This window comes from Rhamphochromis sp. 'chilingali', assembly GCF_963969265.1.
Source record: "Rhamphochromis sp. 'chilingali' genome assembly, chromosome: 18".
In the NCBI taxonomy this organism is placed as follows: Eukaryota; Metazoa; Chordata; class Actinopteri; order Cichliformes; family Cichlidae; genus Rhamphochromis; species Rhamphochromis sp. 'chilingali'.
The window spans coordinates 2,516,797-2,532,020 of NC_137945.1; the positions used below are offsets into that span (position 1 = coordinate 2,516,797).

The 15,224-nt window shown below is 39.8% G+C and overlaps 1 long non-coding RNA gene across 3 annotated transcripts in view; it reads right to left on the reverse strand.

Annotated features, from left to right (window-relative positions):
* The window catches only part of LOC308385588, an 18,853-nt gene extending 3,843 nt beyond the window's left edge, over positions 1 to 15,010 (reverse strand). The window contains exons 1-3 of one of the 3 annotated variants that reach the window (XR_013969574.1): positions 14,699 to 15,010; positions 12,222 to 12,327; positions 3,136 to 4,236 (exon numbers count right to left, since the gene is read on the reverse strand). This is a non-coding gene — a long non-coding RNA (uncharacterized lncRNA). Of the gene's footprint in view, positions 1 to 3,135; positions 4,237 to 12,221; positions 12,362 to 14,698 lie in introns of all 3 variants that reach the window. The other 2 variants (XR_013969575.1, XR_013969576.1) reach the window with 2 other exon arrangements.
* Positions 15,011 to 15,224: the final 214 nt, after the last annotated feature.

The window sequence follows — 15,224 nt, forward strand, 5'->3', positions numbered from 1 at the left end:
TAAATTAGCAGAAGAAGAAGCAGCAGCAGCTAAACTGCACATACAGGAGTGGAGAGGCTAAAGCTAACGCCAGAAAATGGGCAAAACATCTTCCATTCATCTATGCAGTGCAGCGAGCACCGTCAGGGTAATAAATGTAACAAAGCGCTGTGAGGAGTTAGTTTCTAGACGATTGATGACATGGTTTATCTTTTCATTCTTTCCCAACCTGGAAGCAACACGAGGCAGCTTGTGTATCGGATGTTACCAAAAGAAGGCGTCTATTTTGGATAGCAGCTGTGAGACGAGCTGATATCCAGTTCTCTTCCATCTCCAAATATCTGTTGGTGCTCCGGACATTTTCATTCCAGTAAGTTCTAAATATCTTCACTCTTTATAGCCTATTAGTTTTATTTTCGATGCGCTCTGAGCTCATAGCAAATTAGAACAAACATCCTAATGAGTGATTTTGCAGAACTATGTTCTATTTATAGAGTTGCTAATTATTTGGCATTATTGCAGCAAACCAGCCTATGAAATGGATGAAACATCGTGACTGGGTTCCAGCGCTACACAATGGACCTGCTTCAAACATACCACCATGCCAATCAGATTACTTCTTCCATGTGAGGGTGAAGAGGTGACCCTTCTGGATAAGATGGTGAAGGTTTGCTGCGTTTGATGAACAGTGTGATAATAAAACCAGGGGAAAATGAAACTTGCTCTTCTTAAATATTCTTAAGTCTTGTGCTGTATAAATAGCGGTATTTTTCAAAAGATACAGTAAATTAAGTAGTGTTAATAGTGGGTGATATCATGTAAACACTGTCATTTTTAAACTCTAAAGGACATGGATTCAACACTAACTGATGTGATGTTCTATAAAGTGATTTTAATTTTTAAAAAACGGCAAAAATTAGTTCATTTCTTTATTCAACTTTTGAACAGTGGTACTCAGTACATACTCAGTAAATGCAAATTATTTACATGGTAGTGCACTACAGGCATAAATCTAGACCCCGTCAACTCCAAAGCCCTATCGTTGAGTCACTTCCGGTATTTCAGACAATCCCTTTCCGTCAAGAGCCACTTGTTAATTTGTTGCGGACTTGTTAAAGTGTTTTCTTATTTTGTTGTCAATTTTTTTAGTGGTTTTTTTTATGTAAAAGTGTTTTCGGAAATGCTATTTTGTTATTTATGTTGTAAATGTGATTTGCACTTCCCAGCCACCGTAAAATACTTTACAATTCCACAACTTTATTAGTGCAAAAAAAACCCCCCAAACATCAATGTAAACAAGCAGCTGCTTTTTTATGTGCATTAAAGTTGTAAAAATGTAACAGTGCAAATGCAAATTCCTTGCTGAAAGTTTAACCAAATGGCATTTCAAGTGGGAATTGGCCGACATATCTGCAACATAAACATTAGGGGTGCAACGATACACAAAATTCACGGTTCGGTTCGATACTTTGGTGTCACAGTTCGATATTTTTTCGATACAAAAAAAATGTTCATGCTTTTTTAATTTGTCATTTATTAAACTTATAAATATATATTTTAACTCAAAAGTACAGCTTTTAAATTTAATGTTGCTGAAACAACAAAGGGATAAAAAAATAAATATATCTGATTGAGAAATCACTCATCTTTGGAAAAGAGAGTTTATTACAGAGAAATGGCTCTTTCCAAAATAAAAGCTATACTATACGCTTCTTCTGGGCTATATTCTCAGCAGCATATTAAACATATCAGGTCCCCATAAGGAGAATCCTGTGCTAACGGCTGTCTAAATGACTCGGGTAAAGTTTGTAGCATGCGTGCTTGTTGTTTTTGTCTTCTTCCACTTGTCTTTGCACTAGGATGATGTCGGCATAAACGTGCAGTCATATTCGTTGTGTTCCCACTAGTGCTGTCAGCGTAAATCTGAAATGACGTTAACGCCACAACACGGCAAATCTCCGTTAACGAGCTACTGCGGATCGCCCCGTGCGTGGGGCTGGACGGTGTCAACACCTTAACGAGCTAACTGCGCTAACGCACTAGCTCCCACCCATGTAATTGAGCATTGCGTGGCACATCCGACATACTGTTTTACTTTTGTCCATGATGCGCTTACCTTCAGGGTCATACGTCACATGAAAATAGTTCCAAAGGCCAGATCTGAATGAGGTTCAATTTGCCATGTTGCAACGAGCTTAGCGTCTGTCTTGCTAGCTTGCGCTGCGCTCAGTGGATCTGCACTCAACAGTGCAGCCTAGGCGGAGTAGTTGAATGCAGATTCACTGAGCTCTCAAAACAGACAGCATCGTCAGAAGAAAAGTTGATAAAATAAATAAAAAAATTTGTATTGTTCAATACATATGCGTACCGAACCGAAAGCACTGTATCGAATGGTTCAATATCGATATGAGTATTGTTGCACCCCTAATAAACATGTATAATATCCACAAAACTTAAAAAGAGGTTATACACACACAATACGGTAATATTATGTTGAAGCACAGTACGTATCACTCCGCGAGGCTCCGCCTACGATAGCCATAATGCTCCGAAAATCCATCAAACATTGCGGATCCGTAGTTTAGCAAAGTCGTACTAAAATGTTTGACAGATTTTCGAGCGCTGTGTACCACAGAAAAATTGTTTCGAGGTCAGTAAACACAACCAGAATTCATACATAAGTCACACAGGATTATAAGGGGCACTGTCGATTCTCAGAAAAATCAAAGGATTGATTTTAAGTGTGCTGTATTTTCCAAAAAACACGGTAATAGCGACGGCCGGCTAGCATGCGCTACCAAAAATAGTGCTAATAGTGCAGTATCTGACGGACGAAAGCTAAACCAGTTCCACACCACTGAAGTTGCAGCATTTTTACAAACCAATTCTGGTTCATCTGTTTCATTCAATGATCCACTTTCACCCTTCTCATTCTGCATCGCTGCCATGCTTTTTCCACCATGTATGAAAACAAAGGCACTGCGCATGTGCGTTTTACCGCTATTCTATCGCAATATTTCATTTTTTTTTATTGTTGCCCAACATTACACCGGTATTACTGTGAATGGTGTGATATGGCCCAGTCCTACTTTGAAATTAAACTTAATTCACATAATACTTCAAAATAACTGCAACTGTAAAAATATAAATACATACCTCACAGTAACTGCACTTGTAGAGTTTCTTTCTGCTGTGAATCTTTTGGTGTGATTTCAGGGAACGTGGAGTTTTAAAAGCCTTTTCACACAGGTCACATTTGTAAGGTCTCTCCTCAGTGTGGGTAAACATGTGCTCCTGTAGGCCTTTGTATGTCACAAACAGTTTGTCACACTGATCACAGAACCAAACATCATTGCCAGTGTGAAGGCGTTGGTGGATATTTCTGCTGACTAGCCAGCGGAAGGTTTTTCCACAAATGTCGCAGCTGTACGCCTTAATTCCAGAGTGGGTAACTTCATGACGTCGTAAGTTGCTACTGCGAGCAAAACCTTTACCACACTGATTACAGCTGTACGCTTTAACTCCACTGTGGACAAGTTGGTGTGCTATTAAGTTTGCAGGATGGTTAAAAGACTTTCCACAAATGTCACAGCTGTATGCCTTAATTCCAGAGTGGGTGACTTGATGACATCGTAAGTAGCTACTGCGAGCAAAAGCTTTACCACACTGATCACAGCTGTACGCTTTAACTCCACTATGGATGAGTTGGTGTGTTTTTAAGCTTTCAACCCGGGTAAAAGACTTTCCACACAAGTCACAGCTGTACGCTTTAACTCCATTGTGGACAACTTTGTGTCTTTTTAAATTTGCAGGATTGTTAAAAGACTTTCCACAAATGTCGCAGCTGTACGCCTTAATTCCAGAGTGGGTAACTTCATGACGTCGTAAGTTGCTACTGCAAGCAAAAGCTTTACCACACTGATTACAAGTGTACGGTTTAACTCCACTGTGGATGAGTTTGTGTGTTTTTAAGCTTCCAGCCTGGGTAAAAGACTTTCCACACAACTCACAGCTGTACGCTTTAATTCCAGAGTGGGTAACTTGATGACGTTTTAAGTCACTACTGCAAGGAAAATCTTTACCACATTCCTCACAGCTGTATGCTTTAACTGCACTGTGGATGAGTTGATGACGTTTCAGTTCTGACTTCCTAGTAAAATACTTCTCACACTCATCACAGCTGTATTTTTTCTTTCCCTTTTTTCTGTGAGGTTTGTCGGCCTCCTGAGAGCGCTGACTTCTTGCTCCATGTTGGTCCTGCAGTGACAGAGATACAAACAGAGGCAGTGAGTGAAATGCAGTCGTGAAACAAACTGAAACTGTCTCCATTAGTGGGATCAAAGAGGTCAACAAACATGTTGTTGGTGTTTTACCACCACCTTCTGGTGATAGTATCACACTACAATGATGTGTTACAATGACAGTTGTAATTAAAATGACATTATTGAAAAAATGTGATGCGTCGAGCTGAGCAGACGTGAGTTTGTGAGCTCTGCACTGGACAGCTGTAAAATATTGGTATTTTAGCTCATTTTGCCAACAAACTGCCTCGAAATTTATATAATGTCTTTAGACAAGTTTTTTGCACACCCTGGATCAAGCAAAAAGAGAGAAATGGGCAAACGAGGAGTCAATTGCTCTGAAAATGAGACCAGGTGCGACGCTGAGGATGCACTAAGTACATTGCGGGATGATGTGACTGTGGACAAGGTGACTTCTAACATATCGAAAGTATTGGATAGTAAGATATCCGAAGTCATAAAGCCAATAAACGAGCTCACTGAGAAATTCGACAGTCGGATAGAAAGAATGGGAACAGTGGAGCAGCGGGTCTCGGACTTGGAAGATGTTACAGCTACAAGTGAGCCACGTATTGCCGCTCTCGAGACCCAGCTTAAGAAGGCCATGGAGCGTCTGGAAAACTTTGAGAATCAGAGCCGGCGGCAGAACGCGAGGATTGTCGGGCTAAAAGAAGGTGCGGAGGGTAGTACAGTACTGTTAACAAGCTAAGGTATAGAGTATACTTTGATTTTTGACATACACTCCAGTGCAGGTATGTTACGCGTCTGTATCCCCCTACAGCTGTACTTTAGAGCAGGGTACACCTAGATGTGTAATTTATTTTGCTTTACTTTTTGTTATTTGTGTTGGGGAGGGTTGAGGTTTCCAGGCTCAACTATTTTGGTTAATAGGTTCAGACTGGTCAAATGTAGATTTGTTTAAACATGTAAACAGCACAAAATATATATTGCTTTTCTTGTATGTCAGTTAAGATAACTACTTGGAATGTTAAAGGGTCCAACAATGTGATGAAAAGAAAGTCAATTTTAAATTCTCTGAAGAAAGATTTGATTCACATTGCTTTTTTGCAAGAAACCCATCTGATAGATGATGAACATAGAAAATACTGTAGAGAATGGGTTGGTCAAATGTTTTTCTCATCCTACTCCACAAATAAAAGGGGAGTTATTACTCTTATACACAAAAACCTTCCTTTCAGTGTTACAGCCACTCACAAGGACAATGATGGAAGGTATATATTGGTCAAAGGGATGTTGCATGGGAAAACTGTTCTCCTAGGTAATATATATGCACCAAATCCACAGGATGATGAGTTTTGCAGAATATTATTCAGTCAATTAATGGACATGGACTGTGCTAACATAATATTAGCGAGTGACTTTAACTGTGTTCTATGCCCCAAAATGGATAAATCTCCCCCACAATCTACTTCGTCAAAAAATTCCAAAACCCTTTGGCAAATTATAAATGAGCTTGACCTTATACAGGGAGTGCAGAATTATTAGGCAAATGAGTATTTTGTCCACATCATCCTCTTCATGCATGTTGTCTTACTCCAAGCTGTATAGGCTCTAAAGCCTACTACCAATTAAGCATATTAGGTGATGTGCATCTCTGTAATGAGAAGGGGTGTGGTCTAATGACATCAACACCCTATATCAGGTGTGCATAATTATTAGGCAACGTCCTTTCCTTTGGCAAAATGGGTCAAAAGAAGGACTTGACAGGCTCAGAAAAGTCAAAAATAGTGAGATATCTTGCAGAGGGATGCAGCAGTCTCAAAATTGCAAAGCTTCTGAAGCGTGATCATCGAACAATCAAGCGTTTCATTCAAAATAGTCAACAGGGTCGCAAGAAGCGTGTGGAAAAACCAAGGCGCAAAGTAACTGCCCATGAACTGAGAAAAGTCAAGCGTGCAGCTGCCAAGATGCCACTTGCCACCAGTTTGGCCATATTTCAGAGCTGCAACATCACTGGAGTGCCCAAAAGCACAAGGTGTGCAATACTCAGAGACATGGCCAAGGTAAGAAAGGCTGAAAGACGACCACCACTGAACAAGACACACAAGCTGAAACGTCAAGACTGGGCCAAGAAATATCTCAAGACTGGTTTTTCTAAGGTTTTATGGACTGATGAAATGAGAGTGAGTCTTGATGGGCCAGATGGATGGGCCCGTGGCTGGATTGGTAAAGGGCAGAGAGCTCCAGTCCCACTCAGACGCCAGCAAGGTGGAGGTGGAGTACTGGTTTGGGCTGGTATCATCAAAGATGAGCTTGTGGGGCCTTTTCGGGTTGAGGATGGAGTCAAGCTCAACTCCCAGTCCTACTGCCAGTTTCTGGAAGACACCTTCTTCAAGCAGTGGTACAGGAAGAAGTCTGCATCCTTCAAGAAAAACATGATTTTCATGCAGGACAATGCTCCATCACACGCGTCCAAGTACTCCACAGCGTGGCTGGCAAGAAAGGGTATAAAAGATGAAAAACTAATGACATGGCCTCCTTGTTCACCTGATCTGAACCCCATTGAGAACCTGTGGTCCATCATCAAATGTGAGATTTACAAGGAGGGAAAACAGTACACCTCTCTGAACAGTGTCTGGGAGGCTGTGGTTGCGGCTGCACGCAATGTTGATGGTGAACAGATCAAAACACTGACAGAATCCATGGATGGCAGGCTTTTGAGTGTCCTTGCAAAGAAAGGTGGCTATATTGGTCGCTGATTTGTTTTTGTTTTGTTTTTGAATGTCAGAAATGTATATTTGTGAATGTGGAGATGTTATATTGGTTTCACTGGTGAAAATAAATAATTGAAATGGGTATATATTTGTTTTTTGTTAAGTTGCCTTATAATTATGCACAGTAATAGTCACCTGCACACACAGATATCCCCCTAAAATAGCTAAAACTAAAAACAAACTAAAAACTACTTCCAAAAACATTCAGCTTTGATATTAATGAGTTTTTTGGGTTCATTGAGAACATGGTTGTTGTTCAATAATAAAATTATTCCTCAAAAATACAACTTGCCTAATAATTCTGCACTCCCTGTAGATGTCTGGCGACACTATAACCCATTATCTAAAGAATACACTTTCTACTCTAACCCTCACTTGTCAGCATCTTGTATAGATTATATTTTTATGTCCAAGTGTATCAGTCAGTTAGTTTAGCAGGTAAATATTGGTCATATAGGTCTCTCTGACCATGCTCCTGTAGTCCTAACCATTCAACCCATGAGACATATTGAGCGCTCCATGTCTTGGAAGATGAGTGCACTGTCTCTTTTGGATGAGAAATTTATACACTTCATAACAGAGCAAACAACATTATTTTTAGAAATAAATGATAAAGGGGAGATAGACACGAGAACTTTATGGGATAGCTATAAGGCTTATATGAGAGGGATGATTATTTCATACACAAGTCATAAAAGAAAGCAACGATTAACAAGGTAGTTAGAGATCGAGAATAATATAAAAAAGCTGGAGAAACAATATTATGTAACAAAATCAGCTGAAACCTAAAGTGAGCTTAATATTGCCAGGACATCTCTGCATAATTTGTTAATGCGAAAGGCTGAAATAGATGTCCTTCTTGCCAGACGACAACTTATTGGATCAGCTAATAAGCCTAACCGCTTTTTGGCTTGTCTTGCAAGGAATACTTCATCAAGTTATTTTATCACAGCTATTGTGGATGTGAAAACCGTAGGAAACTGTCAGATTAATGAGTGATTTAGAGAATTCTATACAAACTTATATCAGTCTGAGATGGATATAACAAGGCTTAACTCAGGCTTTTTTCTAAACGACTTAGTATTCCCTCAGCTCAGGTTAGCCTGCTGGAGTCACCCATCACATTGATGGAGGTGGACAAAGCAATATCTGCACTCCAGTCAGGGAAATGTCCGGGGGCAGATGGCCTTCCAGTAGAATTTTTAAGGTAATGAAAGTGAAGTTAAATAGTTTATTATTAAGGGTTTTTAATAAAGCATTTGAAAAATCGAAACTCCCAGAATCTATGTACCAGGCTAATATAACATTGATAGCTAAAAAAGATAAAAACCCAGAATTATGCTCATCTTACAGGCCTATTAGCGTTCTTGGTGTTGATAATAAGATACTTTCAAAGATACTGGCTTTTAGGCTAGAAAAAGTAATGTCCTCTACTGTGCATGCTGACCAGACAGGCTTTATTAAGGGGTGGAATTCTTACAATAATACTCGACGTCTATTTAATATTATTCATTTTTTAAAAATTTTATCAGATCTCCGGGGTTGTTGTTTCTATGGATGCCGAAAAGGCATTTGATAGAATTGAATGAGAATATCTGTTTGAAATAATGAGAAGATTTGGGTTTGGAAAAAACTTTTTGGGGTGGATCAAAATTATATACAAATCACCAATAGCATCAGAGTTAACTAACAGCTTGCTATCCTCCCCAATTACATTGAGCAGAGGTACAGCACAAGGTAGTCCATTGTCACCACTATTATTTGCTTTGGCCATCGAGCCTTTGGCCATGGCCATTAGACAAAATCCAAGTGTTCCTGGAGTTAAATTTGGGGATAGACAACATAAAATCCTGCTCTATGCAGACGATATTCTTCTGGCACTGACTGACCCTGCTAACGCTCTACCTGTTCTTACTAGGTGTATCAAGGACTTTGGTCTTATATCTGGATACAAGGTAAATTTTGATAAATCTGTTATAATGACTCTGTGTAGTGGAAGGACACTGAACCTTTATATGTTAAACCTTTTCATTGGGCACCATCAGGTTTTGTATATTTGGGAGTTAAAGTTACACCAAATGTTGGTCACTTATATAGAGAAAACATTAATGGAATGGTTCAAGATCTTCGAGAGATGCTGACAAGATGGAGGTCACTTCCAATATCATTTTTGGGAAGAATAAATCTCATTAAGATGGTAATCCTACTGAAAATACGATATTATATAGGCATGGTGTTTGTAATTTTGAAATCAGAAGATATTAAAGTAATTAACAAGGCTATGGTGGATTTCATTTGGGCAGGAAGAAAACCCAAAATTAAATTGGAGACACTACAGTTACCGAAAGATCTGGACAGATGGGGAGTGTCAAACATAGAAAATTATGTTCTCTCAATACAAGCAAGGTTTCTTTCTGCCTGGATACATGAACATTCTGATCTGCCATGGATAAAAATTGAGGAAGTATTACGTAAACCATCCTCACCTGTTAACATTTTAGGGAAACGTTTAAATGATTTACCTCACGTAATAAAGTATAACCCACTAATATATAATGCTATGTGGACGTGGGGAAAACTGAGAAAAATTTTTAACAGAAGTCTTCCGTTTAATATTTTGTCAACGTTTATAAATAATCCAGACCTTCTACCGCAAAACATAGGGTTGAGGTTTGTGGGATGGCATAAAGTAGGTGTAAAGAGGTTTTATGTCCTCTTTAAACATGGTGGGTTTAAATCATTTGAATCCTTGAAGTCCCAGTATTCTATGTCAAAGACTGAGTTTTATAAGTATTTGCAATTGAGAAATTATGTGTTAAAAAATGCTAAATCATTTTCGGTTGGAGAAATTCTTTCTAGATAATAGGGAGCGTAAACATTTTGTATCAAAGTTTTATTCAGAGATTTATGCCCTAATTGTGGATAAACTGGCATGGTTGAGAAAATCTTGGGGGACATTACTTAAGTGTGAAATAGATATACAGGCATGGGACAAAATCCTGCTCCTTCCATCTAAAATCTCTGTTTGTAACCGATTTAAAGAACTGCAGTACAAAATCCTGCACAACGTATATATTTCTCCATATATTTATAGTAAGTACAATATGGGAACATCTCCAAATTGTCTCAAGTGTAAGGTCAGAGTGGGCACTAGATTCCATTGCTTGTGGGAATGTGTTATTATTCAGTCATTTTTGGAAAGAGGTCTGTCCCAATATTAGTACAGCCATTGGTCAGCAGGTAACAGAACACCCATTAATGTGCTTATTGGGATATATCCCTGTTTCACTGGTACAACATGAGCATGTAATTCAGTCACTGTTAATGTTGGCCAGGAAAAGTATTATGTTGAGATGGGTGGGGACTGAGCCTCCCTCCATTTCTCTATGGAAGTCGCTCATCAGTGATGTTATGACTCTGATCAGGTTGGGACATTATATTGATGAGAGCTCCCGAAGTATTCTGGACAAATGGAAGAAACCACTGGAAGCACTGGGAGTAACTTGTAAACTGGACCCTAATGGACAATAATTAAGGACATAATGTCGTAATACTCTAGTGCTGTGCAGTATTATTATTTTGGACGTGAACCAGTCTTGTATTTGTTGGAGAAAAAAGTTAAATAAAAGTTAAAAAAAAAATAAAAAATATGATCTTTGTATTCTCTTGTAACTTCGGTGTTTTTGTTTGTGACTGTAGATTCTCCATGTATGGAGGAACCCAGGATGAAAAAACTAAATCTGAGCGATTGTGAAGTGTATCTAGATGTATCTAGATATTATTGTCTACTCAGACACTTGGTTAGAGCATACGGAAATGCTCACTGATGTTTTTCGTCGCTTGGAAGGGGCACACCTCACCCTCAATGTTTCCAAGTGTAAGTTTGGCATAGCCACTGTGACGTATCTAGGGAAACAGGTGGGTCGGGCACAAGTGCGCCCTATTTTGGCAAAAATCCAAGCCATACTGAATTTTCCTGCCCCCAACCCGTACCCGGCCTGAGCTCCGTCGTTTTCTCGGCATGGTGGGTTATTACTAAGGTTTCTGCCAAAACTTCGCAGAAGTATTTGCACCCCTCACTAGCCTCACTAGTGTGTTAAAACCGTTTGTGTGGTCCTCTGCATGTCAGAGTGCATTCCAGGCTGTCAAAACTCTCCTTGCAGTTTGCCAGTGCTGGCTGCCCCTGATTTTGCACGTCCTTTCAAATTAGAGGTAGATGCCAACAGAGCAAGTACCATATTCTTACAGGAAGATCAACAAGTTGTGGATCACCCAATCGGCTATTTCTCAAAGAAATTCAATGTTCATCAGCAAAGGTATAGCACGATTGAAAAAAGAAGCCCTTTCCTTGCTGTTCGCATTGCAGCATTTTGAGGTGTATGTTGGTTCCAGCCCCTCGCCTGTGATTGTTTATACCGACCACAATCCCCTGGTGTTCCTAATGTGAATGCAGAATTCGAACCAAAGACATGTGAGATGGTCTATCTCAATTTCAATCTGGAAATTCGGCATTAAAAGGGTACAGAGAATGTACTAGCGGATGCACTGTCTCAAAGTTTCTTTTATTCCTAACTGTCAAAAAATCTACAGAGGAGATGTTTTGATCTTGGGAATGGGGGACGGGGGGGGGGGGGGGGGGGGGGGGTGTTATGGCCATAAGTAGTCTGTGTTAGCTGCTGTGTTGTATTTCTTTACAGTGTGATAAGAATCTCTGCAGGTCCTTCCACTAATGAAAAGTAGTGGTATGTAAGCATGCTCCGTTAGAGCCACCAATCATGTGTATATGTTCAGTGCTTATGCGTCTATAGGCTGAAGCTGAAGGGGTATGCAACCTTTTCTTTTGAACTGCTTTTCTCCTGTTTCTGAGCTTGGAAGCGAGGAGTAGCTATTGTCATCTGTTTGTTAGTTTGTTTTTTCCCCTTAGGATTTAGTTAAGTTTCCTCTGGCGGGACTTAGTTGGTTTTGTGTATTATTTTGGCCTGGGTTCACCCTGGAGCTATGCTTCCTGACATTAAATAAAAATCACCTTTTTTTTGCTCATAACTGGTTTTGGCCATTTGGTTTGGGAACCAGGGCGGGTACTTGCTTCTCTCTACCCAGAATCTTATGTGCATCTCTAAACACATAGAATAGGGGCTGAACATGCTGTTAACATCCAGCTGTGCACACAGTTTCAATAACAGTGTAACTGAGATATTTTTCTCACCTTTTGTGTTGAAGTCATTGTTTCCTCTGTAGTGGCTGAGCTGAGTCCAAATGGCCGAAACTGTTCCTCTGCTCCTCCACCAGACTCTTCTCCTCCTGTTACTCAGCTGGGACACAAAAGTATAGATATGTATTTTATCCCTGACAAGAAGAAGCAGAGCAAATAAACATTACTACACTCAGTGACAACAATATGAGATCTATATATATATATATATATATATATATATATATATATATATATATATATATTAGGGGTGCAACGATATTCGTATCGATATTGAACCGTTCGATACAGTGCTTTCGGTTCGGTACGCATATGTATCAAACAATACAACATTTGTAATTTATTTTATCAATTTTCCTTCTGACGATGCTGTCTGTGTTGAGCGCTCAGTGAATCTGTGTTCGACTACTCCGCCTAGGCTGCACTGTCCAGCGCAGATCCACTGAGCACTCAACACAGACAGCATAGTCAGAAGGAAGAGCGCAGGGCACCTCCCCCACCCTCATTCAGATTTGGCGTTTGGAATTATTTTGGTTTTCATGTGACGTATGACCCTGAAGGTAAGTGAGTCATGGACTAAAGTAAAACAGTATGTTGGATGTGCCATGCAATGCTCAATTACATTGGTGTGAACTAGTGTGTTAGCGCAGTTAGCTCGTTAACGTGTTGGCCGTCTAGCCCCATGCACGGGGCGATCGGCGGTAGCTCGTTAACGGAGATTTGCCGTGTTGTGGCGTTAAGGTCATTTCAAGGAGATTAACCTGAAAGCACTAGTGGGAACACAACGAATATGACTGCACATTTACGCCGACATCATCCTAGTGCAAAGACAAGTGGAAGCAGACAAAAAAAAGCAAGCATGCTACTAACTTTAGCCGAGTCATTTAGACAGCTGTTAGCACATGATTCTCCTTATGCTGCTGAGAATATAGCCCAGAAGAAGCGGATAGTATAGCTTTTATTTTGGAAAGAGCCATTTCTCTGTAATAAACTCTCTTTTCCAAAGATGAGTGATTCCTCAATCAGATACAGGGCTCGCAATATCGCTAGCCCAACGTCCCGGGGCTAGCGATTTTTTCAGTCGGGCTACCAAAATCTATCTCTTCCCTGCCTGTCGGGCTATTGTAGGAAAAATATATGTCAATGCTTTTGCATTCTTTCAGAAATGTAGCTGGGTAATTATGTCATTGGCATCGGTGAGCCACTGTCAATATGTGACATATTGAAGTCGCGTTTGAATTTGCGCTTGTTTTTTTGCTTTCACTTTGCAATCGTGCGAACTGTGTATAGAGAGCGACAGCACTGATCTGTGAGTGATGATAATTTGTGCACCAATTCCTCTGACATCGTCTTATTAATCGTTAGCTTACTATGCAAACATGACAAGTGAAATCTCCCGCAGCTTAAACATGTGAGAGGTTGATCGCGCAGAGAATCGCTGAGCTTATGTGAGTGCATGTGTAAAAGCATTTCAGTTCTGCTGAGCCAAATAAGACAGGTCAGGGTGAAGAAGTGACAGCCAAAGAAAAGCTTACCACAAAACGGAGAAATTATGACAAATCAGACTATGAGGCAAAAAGAAAGTGCAGCTTTATGGTTTCATGGACAAAAGAATTTCTGTGGCTGCAATATGACGAGCTAAATAACCAGGGCTGCACATAAGTGGTCCGCAGGTGTGCATTCACTGTCAAAATAAAAAACACACACAAGGGTTAGGGTTAAATTTAAAAACTGTACTTTTGAGTTAAAATATATATTTATAATTTTAATAAATGACAAATTAAAAATGCATGAACAGTTTTTTGTATCGAAAAAATATCGAACCGTGACACCAAAGTATCGAACCGAACCGTGAATTTTGTGTATCGTTGCACCCCTAATATATATATATATATATATATATATATATATAGATATAGATAGATATATATAGATATAGATAGATATAGATAGATATATATAGATATATAGATATAGATATATAGATATATATAGATAGAGAGAGAGAGAGAGAGAGAGAGAGAGAGAGAGAGAGAGAGCTGCACATTAACCACCACAATATATTTTTATTCTCTGTGCTTTCAATTATGAACACTGTTTACTTTCATCTGTTTCATTAGTTTTTGTTAACATCTTCCTGTGCATCACTTTACAGCAGCCACACTCATTAAAATGAGACTTTGTAGGTCGCTCTGATTTCCTGTTATCACTTAAATAGAAACGAGGCTGTAGAGGTTTGGTGCAGGCAGAAAAACAGCTGCAGGGACAATGAAAAGACTTTTCTGCTCCAACTTCTCCCAGCATGCTGAGCTAATGGTTAGTTGGTGTTTTTCTCCAAACACTCTCTCACTCTTCTCTCAACGTGTTCACAATAAACTGTGAACAGACACCGAGGAGAGCAGCAGAAGACCTCATTCAGGAGCTAAACTCAACATGAACTGAACTCACAGTAAAGTTAGCTCGGTGCTTACCTTTAGATGAGCCCACAAACCGAGAGAAACTCCGCGATGAAGCTGCAACTCTTTCCAAACACAGGAAACAGATCAGGGAGCAGAGACCCACGTGGCTCACGCTGATCTCAGCTACGATCCAGGAGACAAGGGTGGGCAGATCGATGCAGATATCGATCCAAACGTTGGTAGTGGTTTATGATCGATACTTTAGTTTGTTTCTCTCCTCTAAGTTCACTACTTTTCTCCCGTTTCATGAAAAAGCAGCTCTCTCTGCTCGACTCCTGTCCTGCACAAACACTTTGCTCCGCCCCCTTCTTCTTCTTCTTCTTAAATGTTATTGGCGGTTGGCGCATTACCGCCACCACTAGCATGGAGTGTGGACTGGAATGACGCCCCCCCCCCAAAAAAAAAAAAACACAAATCCGTTCAAACATTCTTCCCGCTTAAAAAAAAAACTGAAATAAAGCCTGGTAACTTTCACTTCCAGATTCCTTTTGCAATACGTCAACCAGATCCAGTTTTATTTTCGTAGTAATGAGATTTT